This window comes from Saccopteryx leptura, chromosome 2 (genome assembly GCF_036850995.1).
Source record: "Saccopteryx leptura isolate mSacLep1 chromosome 2, mSacLep1_pri_phased_curated, whole genome shotgun sequence".
In the NCBI taxonomy this organism is placed as follows: domain Eukaryota; kingdom Metazoa; phylum Chordata; class Mammalia; order Chiroptera; family Emballonuridae; genus Saccopteryx; species Saccopteryx leptura.
This window is the reverse complement of record NC_089504.1, coordinates 90,992,398-91,005,051: the sequence shown is the minus strand read 5'-3', so window position 1 is coordinate 91,005,051 and position 12,654 is coordinate 90,992,398.

Below are 12,654 nucleotides of genomic sequence, written 5' to 3'. Positions count from 1 at the left end.
AACAATTAGGAATGGGCAAATTTAAACCACAAGATATAACATCATCTCATTTAAAATATTGAACTATACTAAGAGCTAGTAAAAATGTATAGCAACTGGAGCTTGCATAAATTGCTAATGAAAATGTCAGGATCACTTAGGAAAAGCATTTGGAAGCTTCTTAAAAATATAAACACATATACTATAGGATTCAGAAATTTAACTTAAAGGTATTTACTCAAGAAAAAGAAAAACTAGCCTGACCAGGCAGTGGCACAGTGGATAGAACATCAGACTGGGACAAGGAGGACCCTGGTTTGAAACCCCGAGTTTGCCGGCTTGAGCACGAGGTCACTGGCGTGAGTATAGGATCATAGACATGACCCATGGTCGCTTGCTTGAGCCCAAGGTTATTGGCTTGAGCTAGGGTTCACTTGCTCTGCTGCAGCACTCCTGACAAGACACATATGAGAAAGCAATCAATGAATAACTAAGGAGACTAAGGAGCCACAACAAAGAATTAATGCTTCTCATCTCTCTTTTTTCCTGTCTGTCTGTCCCTGTCTGTCTATCATGAAAAAAAATAAAAAGAGAGAGAAAGAAAAACTATATCTTTTCAAAGACTTATACATAAATATTTAGAGCAACTTTGTTTATAAGAAATAAACTGAAAATTACCTGGGTTTTCATCTACAGGTGAATGAATACATTATGATTATTTTTAATATTGAAAGTATTCAGCAAAACAGGGAAGAAACTACTGATATGTAAAAGCCATGAAAATTAATTTAAAAATAATATTGAGCCAAAACACAACCCCCAAAATACATAATAATGATACCATATTATTTTCTTTATTATTAATCTATAGAAATAAACAACACCAATTATAGTAACAGACATCAAATTTGCATATGAATGAGGCCAGATATGAGTTATTGATTATACCTATGAATGAAGTTCTTAACATAACTGCATGGGTTTATACTATATTAAAAGTCAGAAAAATATACTTAAAATAGATGAATATTTGGTTAAATTATATCTTGATCAAAAGCATGAAGAGAAAAAATTAAATAAAAGTAAAGAAGACTGGTTCTTTTTTGTCAGAAATGGGAGAGTTTACATAAAGTCATTTATCTGATGAAGTTTACATTTCTGAAAACTAGATTTTTTATTATAGAAATTTTTTTCATACACCATGCAAATACTTATTAAATACCTATACTATAAGATACTGCACCATACATTACATAATTTAATTATTGCATTCTCTCCCTGTGTTAGTTATCATTTTTAATCAAATGAAAAAACACATGGCTCGGTTTAAATAAGATATCCAAAGACAAACACATAGTTCAAAGTTGGCAAGTAGTTAATTACAAGAAGAGTGATATATGAAAAGATGCTCATCTTCATTAGCTTTTAGAGAAATGCAAATCAAAACTACAATGAGATACTACCTCACACCTATTAGATTAGCTATTATCAACAAGACAGGTAATAACAAGTGTTGAAGAGGCCATGGAGAAAAAGGAACCCTCATCCACTGTTGGTGGGAATGTAAAGTAGTACAACCATTATGGAAGCAAGTATGGTGGTACCTCAAAAAACTAAAAATAGAACTACCATATGACCCAGCAATCCCTCTACTGGGTATATACCCCCAAAACTCTAAAACATTGGTACATAAAGACACATGCAGCCCCATGTTCATTGCAGCATTGTTCACAGTGGCCAAGACATGGAAACAACCAAAAAGCCCTTCAATAGATGACTGGATAAAGAAGATGTGGTACATATCATATATATAATGGAATACTACTCAGCCATAAGAAATGATGACATCGGATCATTTACAACATCATGGATTGAACTTGATAATATGATACTGAGTGAAATAAGTAAATCAGAAAAAAACTAAGAACTGTATGATTCCATACATAGGTGGGACATAAAAATGAGACTAAGAGACATGGACAAGAGCATGGTGGTTACGTGGGGGGGGGGGGAGAGGGAGGGAAAGGGGGAGGGGAGGGGCACAAAGAAAACCAGATAGAAGGTGACGGAAGACAATTTGACTCTGGGTGATGGGTATGCAACATAATTAAATGTCAGAATTACCTGGAGATGTTTTCTCTGAACATATGTACCCTGATTTTTTAATGTCACTCCATTAAAATAAAATAAAAAGAGTGATAGATTTAACACCTCCTGACCCATGTGAAAATCAATGTTGCAAAGAAGGTTGGCTTTCATTGTGTTCTGCTGATAAACTCTATTATATATTTTATGTTAGCCATTTGGGTCTTGCATATTTGAGGAAAGGAGCTAGAATGTAAAGTTTTATGAAGCAACTTGGAAATGTGAATTTAAAGTCTGTTATATTGTCAGTATTTTGAGAAAGAGGAGAGTTATGCCATATAATCTGTGAATCACAATATAGAATTTTCTCCTTAATAAACTTAGAGTTTTCTTTCACAGTCTTGTTCAAATATTATTGTCCTCCCTTTAGTCATTAGCAGAAAATGCAGGATCAAATCTCATTTCTGTACTGGGTACATACTATGAATTCAACACCAGAATGTAAACTAATCATCAATCTAGCTTTATTCATTCAATATAGGACTATGTACACTTGGGTATGCCTAATATATGTTAAGGAATAAAAAATAATAAACACAGGGGACGATTAATTCATGCACTGTTGTATCTACTCTCTGAAGTATATATTAATAAACCATTAAAAGCAAGGTACACAACACAGTTCATTTTAACACTCTTATAAATATAGATTTTCTTTTTAATTTTTAAACACATTTTAACTTTCAGAAATCACTATCTTTCCAACAAGTAAACAACCCAAACAGAGCAAAGCAAATGCATTAAATAAATATACTGTTTTTAAAATACTTTGTTTATGTAATGCCTTTCATTTTTTCTAAAACTGGTGAAAGTTTAAATTTTGAAGATTTTAAAAAATAGTAATTTATTATTATTAATTACTAATTATAAATCATTGCTTAATTTATAAGTTAAATGAAGTTATTAAATTTAAATTAATTAAATGTGGAGTTTTTAAAAAAGATGCATCCTATCTAAAAATTTTAAGTCCTGGTTGGATAGCTCGGTTGGAGCATCCTCCCAGAGTGTGAAGGTTGTCTGTTCAATTCCCTGATCAAGGCACATACAGAAGCAGCTCAATATTCCTGTCTCCCCTCTTGCTCCCTGACTCTGTCAAATAATAATAATAATAATAATAATAATAATAATAATAATAATATAAAAATTTCTGTACTAGAGTGCATGAAATTTTAAAAATGGAAGATTAATCCTCATCTAAAAACTTCTTGACCAAAAGAAGGTCAACACTGCTACAGAAAAAAAAAATGGAGAGCTGCTTTATTTGTGGGTTAATGATTTCCATAAATACGCATGTAAATATAGTGATGATTTCTTTTTTAAATATTTTCGCAAGTCCCTGTCATTAAATGGCTTGTCATGGCTCCCATCATCAAGGTGTTACGTGAAGAAGCCATTTGGCATGTAGTACACCCCTCTAAATTACAGTTAGATTTCCTAGAACTTTTAGACATATTTGAATAAATGAATCCAAGCCAGATCAGATAAACATAGTTTTTGATTTTGGGTAAATGCTATGATCCACTAGACATGAATCAAAATATCATTTAAATTCTAATTTTTGTCACTTACCAGCTGTTTGTTCCTTTAGCATATAAAAATAAGAATAATATGCAACCAACTACAAGGCTGTTTAAATAAAGATCAAATAAGATTATATTTCAAAATATCACTGAATGCATCAGAATACTATCAGCAAAGCATTTACTATTCCAGACAATATTTCTATTATTCATTTATTATTTACCTATATGATCTTTTTTGCTATAACAGGTTCTATTTTTTCTGTGCATAAGAATTTGTTCATCTATGTGACTTTACATGGTCTAGTCATTATCCTTTGAGTACTTATTTCTTCTTTTTCAACCTGTTCAAATCTCAACTAATTTACAAGACTACACCCTAGCATGTACTCCTGCACAAAGCTCATCAAAGCTCATGGGAAACTCACAGTACTATCTCTGTTTGAGTCTTTTTATTTAACACTTAGGATATATGTCAGTGCCATTTTCCTCTTAATAAACTGTTAATAATTGAGATGTGACTCCAGTAGATGGGCTTATCATAGGAAATGTATCAATGGGACAATTCTAGCATATCATCTTCTCATAAAAATCCCCCCCAAACAATTAATAAGTAGTGGAGCACATAGTACTAGCCTCTGACCTAAGTGATGAACACTAGGACAAACAACTGATTCCAGTAAGCCAACCAGAAAGCTGTACATTCAAGTGTAACACATACCGGTGATCTTCAGAGAGAAAAAGAATGAATATAACATACAGAAAGACAAAAGAAAAAAAAAACTGTTGCCAAAGGAAGGGAAGGAGGAAAGGGGTCTATTTTGGGGGTATTGTTCTATGAAATGCTTAAATATACATTCCATATACCCTCATGTATATTTTTATCATATCTTCCTTTATAGACCATTTAGCTACATTATCTTGAGCACACTAATATATAGCTAAGAAATTTCTGAAATATATTCTTTATATAAAGTGAAGTATGTAATCTCACATCTCAAATAGCATTAACTAGTCCATCAAAGAGCAGAAAGGAGGGATAGTAATATCAGAGACATAGCTGCCAAACAGCATTCATCCACTCATTATTTCTTTAATAATAATTTAAAAAATATTTGGGTACAGTGCCTATTCATTTATATTATAGTTTCTAGTGTCTCTTTTCATTAGGTTTGGTGATAAAATTAAGTGATAAAGTTTTATACCTATACTTTAAAGTACTGAACATGCTACCTCACTCTTTCCCCTTCCCAGAAGCTAATACAAGGAGGTGCCAGGCAGACAAATACAACTTCTCGGGGATAATAGGAAAAAAATGAAAGGAACTTTAGGATCTAAATGACCTGAGTTAGCAGAGATGTCTACTAACTTGATATACTCACTTTAGACTGTTACTTTTGTAGGGTTAGGGAAACAAAGATATAGAGGATAGACAGATGATAGATAGATGACGATAGATGATAGACATTAGATAGATAGATAGATAGATAGATAGATAGATAGATAGATAGATAGATAGATATAAACATATATGTGCTTTAGGTCTATTGTCTCCTGGAAAAACTATGGTGTTCAGCAGAAAATTCATAGAATTCCTCATAAATCCTATAACACCAGAAAATAAAATGGATAATGTAGAGGGATAGAAATTGGAGGCATACACTATGAGTTGAGAAGCTGACAAAATCACATTTTCCCATTATCTGATTTGCCTCATGTGCTACAAATTTTATTATATCAGCCTCATTTATGCAAATATTTTGGTTTTGGTTTGGTATAAGGAACATATGATTTAATGTGTATGAAATTGTCCATAAACTCTTCAGTTTATGGACAAGTTGTTATGTGTCTCATTATTCCTTGATTTTTCTTGGAAAGTTAAATAGACTTCTCTACATAATCCCTTCAAGGAATAATGAGACACATAACAACTAACCACAGAACTAATAATCTCTTACCATCACTATGTTTGAAGGTACAAAAAAGACAAGTCGTGTAGTTATAAACCAGTAATAATGGAAATGGGGAGGCAGTCAGACAGAATCCCACATGTGCCCAATCGGGATCCACCTGGCATGCCCACCAGGGAGCGATGCTTTGCCCATCTGGGGCATCGCTCTGTTGCAACAAGAGCCACTCTAGCGCCTGAGGCAGAGGCCACAGAGCCATCCTCAGCGCCCAGGCCAACTCTGCTCCAATGGGGCCTTGGCTGCAGGAAGGGAAGAGAGAGACAGAGAGGAAGGAGAGGGGGAGGAGTGGAGAAGCAGATGGGTGCTTCTCCTGTGTGCCCTGGCCAGGAATCGAACCAGGAACTCCTACACACCAGGCCGATGCTCTACCGCTGAGCCAACCGGCCAGGGCCTACTAATGCTTTCTTAATTGAACATCTGTCATTTGCTGCTATAACATATTGTGCCCATTTTTCAGAAGAGGAAACATAAATAAATAGATCTATACCCAAATTCATTTAATAAATGATGTCTTAAGGATTGAATCCCAGCTATCTAACATATGTCTGTGTACCTAAATGATAGGCAAAAGCAACCCCATATATCAGTAGTACATGAAGACTGCATAGAACTGCTCAGAAAGACTTTGGGAATAAAATAAATAATGTGACATTCTGAGAGTTAACCTTGAAATCTCAACCTGAGTCAGAAAAGAGTTTTAAAATTTTTAATTGAGCAGATACAATTTTCCAATTTTCACTGGAAAATAATATAAACACTATAAAAAAGAATGTAAAAATCAAAAGTGGGAGGAATGTGTGGTCCTCCTAGAAAAGAGGAAAAAGGGGTTCAAGAAAGGAAATTATAACTATGTTCAACCCTGGGTGTGCACAATATTTTAAAATTTAGCCTCATTGTTAAGGTCATTCCTAATGTATAGGAAAAATGAGGCTACCGTATCCTGATGTCATTGAACATTAAGTATATCTCACTAAAGCCTTTTATTCTTATTTTATGCTCATCCAGCAGCTTTATGATTTTCATTTGTTTTTGTTTCTCTGCCAGTAGGAAAAGAATGCACTAGTTGGTACATGCTAAAGGTATGCTATTCCTGTAGATGTTATGTTTGCATTTTAAAATATTGACTACAATAATATTCCAAATATATATATCAGTCCTATAAGTTTTGTTAATAGTTATCTAGCTCTATATGACAATCATTTTATTATAGGGAGCTAATCTCATGTTTATTTCATCACTGAGGCCCAGGCTGGTTGGCTCAGTGGTAGAGTGTCTGCCCGGTATGTGGATATCTCAGATTTGAGTCCTAGTCAGAGCATACAAGAAAAGTGCCCATCTGATTCTCCACGCTTCTCCCTCTCACTTCTCTTTCTCTCTTCTCTCTCTCTTCCCCTGCTGCAACCAGTGTTCCATTAGAACGAGTTTTCCCTGGGTGCTGAGGATGGCTCCATATCCTCCACCTCAGGGGCTAAGAAGAGCTCGGTTGCTGAGCAGCAGAGTACATCCTCTAGTGGACTTGCCCAGTGGATTTCTATCTCTGCCAGCTCTCCTTTCACTGAATTAAAAAAACAAAAACAAATAAACAAACCAAAATATTGGAAGGAAAGGAGAACCAGAAAGGCTATATTCTCTTCAATTAACTAAGAAATATGTGAAAACAAAAGCTAAGAAGAATATTTCTTTGAAGATAACAATTATCAGCATCATCTGGAAAAAATTTTTATGAAAACATTATCGGTATGCCAGTTTCACCTAGTCACTGAAGTTAACAGATACAGTTCTCAAAGGATTCAGACTTTATAGCCTAACAGAATTTGTCATAGAGATACACAAACATCCAAACATGAGTATTGGAACCAGCTTGACAGAATAATTCTCAGGGTAAAATAATATATTGTCATTTTGATCTGTAAAGAATTCCCTTGTGAATTTTATTTTATCAAGTCATCCCTGAGGGAGCTATCTTCCATTTTATTTATTTATTTATTTATTTATTTATTTATTTATTTATTTATTTAACTTATTTTTTTTACAGAGACAGAGAGACAGTCAGAGAGAGGGATAGATAGGGACAGACAGACAGGAACAGAGAGAGATGAGAAGCATCAATCATCAGTTTTTTGTTGCAACACCTTAGTTGTTCATTGATTGCTTTCTCATATGTGCCTTGACCCTGGGGCTACAGTCGACTGAGTAACCCCTTGCTCAAGCCAGCAACCTTGGGTCCAAGCTAGTAAGCTTTGCTCAGACCAGATGAGCTCGTGCTCAAGCTGGCGACCTCAGGGTCTCAAACCTGGGTCCTCTGCATTCGATTTTGACATTCTATCCACTGCACCATGGCCTGGTCAGGCTGTGGAAGCTATCTTGATAGACAGTTTTTCTTAATCCTAAAAAGCTAAAACCCAGTTCCTGGACCCCAGAATGACATAGACTTTCTGAGAAGCTCTGTCTAATAACCTTAGTCCATCTAATTCTGACCCTTGTGAACCATCTGTATGTAGTTTTTAAGAGACTGGACATTTTAATCAGACAAGCCTGCCACTGCCTAGCTGTGTGATTTTGGAGGCGGCTTAGTTTCTAAAAGGGAGATAGTAATGCCTGTTTCTCAGAGCAATGATAGCAAGTGAATGAAATGGTCTATGCATTTGTGTGTGAATCACCTATAGCAGGTGTTATTATTGCCATTAGTACTGATAAGCACAATTTAAACCTGTGTCTGATTACTAGAAGTTACTGCAGAATCTTATAGTCTTCAATTAGCATTATGAATATTAATCATGCTACAGATGAGTACAAGAACAACTGCATTGGAAACTACAGGTAATAAATGAGAGATTTACATGCTTTTACAAAACTTACAATGATGAGAGAAAAAATTATTGCTAATATATATTTTAATCACCAAATGGCCCTTGGGTCCTGGCTGGTTTGCTCATTGGTAGAGCATTGGCCTAGCATATGGATGTCCCAGGTTCTATTCCCGGTCAAGGCACACAGGAGAAGCAACCATCTGTTTCTCCGCCCCTCATCCTCTTGCTTCTTTTTCTCTCCCTCTATCTCTTTACCCTTCTCCTGCAGTCATGGTTTGATTGGAGCAAGTTGATCCCAGGTGCTGAGGACGGCTCCATGGCCTCCGCCTCAGGAGCTAAGAAGAGCTCAGCTTTTGAGAAACAGAGCAACACCCCAGATGAGCAAAGCATCACCCCTGGTGGGTTTTCCATGTGGATCCAGGTTGGGGTGCATGCGGGAGTCTGTCTCTCTGCCTACCCTCCTCATATTGAATTTTTTTTAAAGATAATCACCAAATAATGGACAAAAATACTAAAAATAAGTACATATTTCAAAAATATTTTAATGAGAAAGTAGTTTTAAGATCTGCGTTAGGAAAATTTCTTAAAACTATAGCAAACACATTTTGGCTATTTTAATTACAAAAGCCTAGATTTTAGTAGGAGACTTAGAAAAGACATTTCCTTAATGAACAATTATGTATTGTTATTACACACTAAACAATGTCTAGGATCTATGCATATAAAGAGTGATAGGAGAAAAATTGTCTACTCTTAAGGAGCTTAAATTGAAATTTATTTAATCAGCAACTTTAGCTATTTCCTTGTACTCTGATGAGTAAATTACATGTAATAACTTGTATAAAATTAAATGGGGAAAACATACTTTAAAGAAATAGATATTTAATTATATGGGGATAATGAGATATACATATCTATCTATCTTTTAACCTATTACAGTGATGCAAGAAAAATATGGAACACTGATAAAATTATTTTAATAGAGGGGATATGAGTTAGCTAGGCAGTATAAATGACAAGAATTATATATATATATATATATAAATGAATGACAAGAATAAAAGAAAAGAATGCTGTAACAAGGGGAAAACACTCAGCCAATAAGAATAACCATGCATGGTGCATTCAAAGACCTGAAAGGAGTATAGGATACAAAATGAAAGGTAGCTATCATGAGTTTGGTGAGATAGAGTCAGATTTTATGGTGTTATGTGAAAAATAGGCTCAACAGGTCACAATTTGCTGTAGGAAGATAAGGCCATGGTCTAGGTAGGATTATGATAATTCGATATGTTTATAGGTTTATGTGAATGGGTTTGAAAATATATTTTATTCAAGAAACAAAGTATTTAGGATGAGGACTGTAAAGCCAGTAGCTGCGACCACCATCACAGCCACCTGGCCCGTGCAGGTTCCCATTTAATTTGAATAGATCATAATGAAACAATGGAGCCAAGAACTGGTGGGCCATTCCTTATTCTATCTCACACTCGGCAAGCAAGTAAACACATATACAGCACTCATTCAGTGCTCACAAAGCTACTGACACATCCAAGTTTTTCTAAAATTAAAGGCCTCACTTCTGTTCCCCTTCAGCTCCCCACCATCTTGCTCCCTGCCTCCTCTACAACCACATGGCCTCTCTCTCCTGTGACAATGTGGTCTCTTCTCCTACATCAATGTGGTCTCTCCCCAAAATGGCCTCCTAGTTCCTCTTTTTAAAACTTTTTGGTGCAAAAGCCCTCCTCCAGCATACATTAGTATAACCAAGCCCCTTCCCAAGCATGAAGGAAATTAACACTATCACATGGCAGCATCATTACATGGGCAGTGGCCATTTTTAACAATAAAAGGGAGAAAAACCAGAAAATACAGATTTTACAAACTCATTTGCCCAACAGGGACCATGTTTATTAATGCCTGTGATGTACAGATTAGCTATTTCTTTCTTTCTTTTTTTTTTTTTTTTGTATTTTTCTGAAGCTGGAAATGGGGAGAGACAGTCAGACAGACTCCCGCATGCGCCCAACCCGGATCCACCCGGCACACCCACCAGGGGCGACGCTCTGCCCACCAGGAGGCGATGCTCTGCCCCTCCGGGGGGTCGCTCTGCCACGACCAGAGCCACTCTAGCGCCTGGGGCAGAGGCCAAGGAGCCATCCCCAGCGCCCGGACCATCTTTGCTCCAATGGAGCCTTGGCTGCGGGAGGGGAAGAGAGAGACAGAGAGGAAGGAGGGGAGGGGGGTGGAGAAGCAAATGGGTGCTTCTCTTGTATGCCCTGGCAGGGAATCAAACCCCGGTCCCCCACACGCCAGGCCGACGCTCTACCGCTGAGCCAACCGGCTAGGGCCGCAGATTAGCTATTTCAACACTACTTTCACTCAATTAGATTGTAAAAAAACCAAAGTCCTTTATAAGTCTCTTGCAAAATATAATTGGGTTGAATTCTTATATTTTAAATTATTATAAAACACAAAATGTGAAAGAGAATCTTGAAAATGTTAGAAATATTGTAACTCTAAAAGCCATTCCCTGCAAAACCAGAAGAACAAAGAGTACAGTTTGACATCTACTGTAGAATTCAAGAAGACAAGGAGTTTGATTAACAGACTAGAAATTATTATCAGAAAACAGTTCTGAGGGAAATTATAGGTTTGATGAGGACTTATCAGTTGTATGCCCTTCTAAGACTAAAACTGACAATGAAAGAAAACTGACAATGAAAATAAAGCCAAGAATTCGCAGTGCCAAAATTTGAAATGGAGATATTTCTCAGTGACGTAGGGACCTGCTGGAAAATCCATATTTGTTTATCAGTTTTTGAGTGTGCTTGAAAATGCAATAAAGCACACCACTCCCATATTCTTACAAATCCCAGTATGGCTTCCACAACCAGGCTATGACTAAAGGAGAACTTTATTCTAGTGTTCAGAGCTATGATATTTTTCCTATTATAAGGAAAGGGTCTTCAATTATTTAATATTTTAAAACTCATTGTAAATGAATTGACTACATATCTTATACCTGTCAACATATTATGTCTTGATCTAGGCTTAATAGTCAGACCTACTAGACAAAATATCATAATTTTTTTAATACTCAAAATATTGGTAAATGATATTCCATAGAACTTATCAAATATTATAAATTTGAGATGTATTGTTCTAATATGAGTGATAAAAAAATCCAAAGTAGTTTTCTAAAAATTATTGTTTAAGTTCACTCACCAAAAAAAAAAAAAAAAGCCCTAAATGGCCGTAGTCCCATTGTCATTTGGAAAAAGTTAAGTTTGTCTAGGGTAATAGTGACAAAGCTACATTGAATTATATGAATTTGCCTTCAGAATGATTGACCACTAAGGAGATCAGTGAATTTAGTCAATGATTAAATGTTTAAAACACATACCCACAAATATGAATTGATTTTGGTATACAGAAGTTGTAATAAAATATGTTTGGAAAAAGTCAGAGAGCTGATCACAAGAAAATCTAAATTAAAAATATTCTAACATAGTTTGAATTATTAGGAATCACAAGAAAATCCTTTTAAGGTATTTTTTTTTCAGAGACAGAAGGAGAGTCAGAGAGAGAAATAGGTAGGAACAGACAGATAGGAACGGATAGAGATAAGAAGCATCAATCATCAGCTTTTCCTTACAACACCTTAATTGTTCATTGATTGCTTTCTCATATGTGCCTTGACCGTGGGCCTTCAGCAGACCGAGTAACCCCTTGCTCGAGCCAGTGACCTTGGGTCCAAGCTGGTGAGCTTTTGCTTAACCAGATGAGCCCGCTCTCAAGCTGGCGACCTCGGGGTCTCAAACCTGGGCCCTCCGCATCCCAGTCCGATGCTCTATCCACTTTGCCACCACCTGGTCAGACCTTTTAAGGTATTTTTAAATAATTCATAACATCTTTGAACTAAAGTCTGACATGTACATCCAGATAAATAATTGTCGAGGACCTTGGCTCTTATGGTGTCCAAGAGGGTGTCATGACAGCAGGAATATTCAACTACATATGAGACCAGTCTTGCTACTTTCTTATTTTAAGACTAGCATGCTTTAAAGAAGTTCCAAGATAGATAACTTGAAAAAATAAGACAAACAGAAGCAAAAGGACACAGAGTGTCAGGGAGAGAAAGAGATTTTAGCAAGACATGAACATAGACATTAGTAATAAAGAAACGCTTATGAAGAAATTAAAGAGGCCTTATTCTGTCATTTCCAT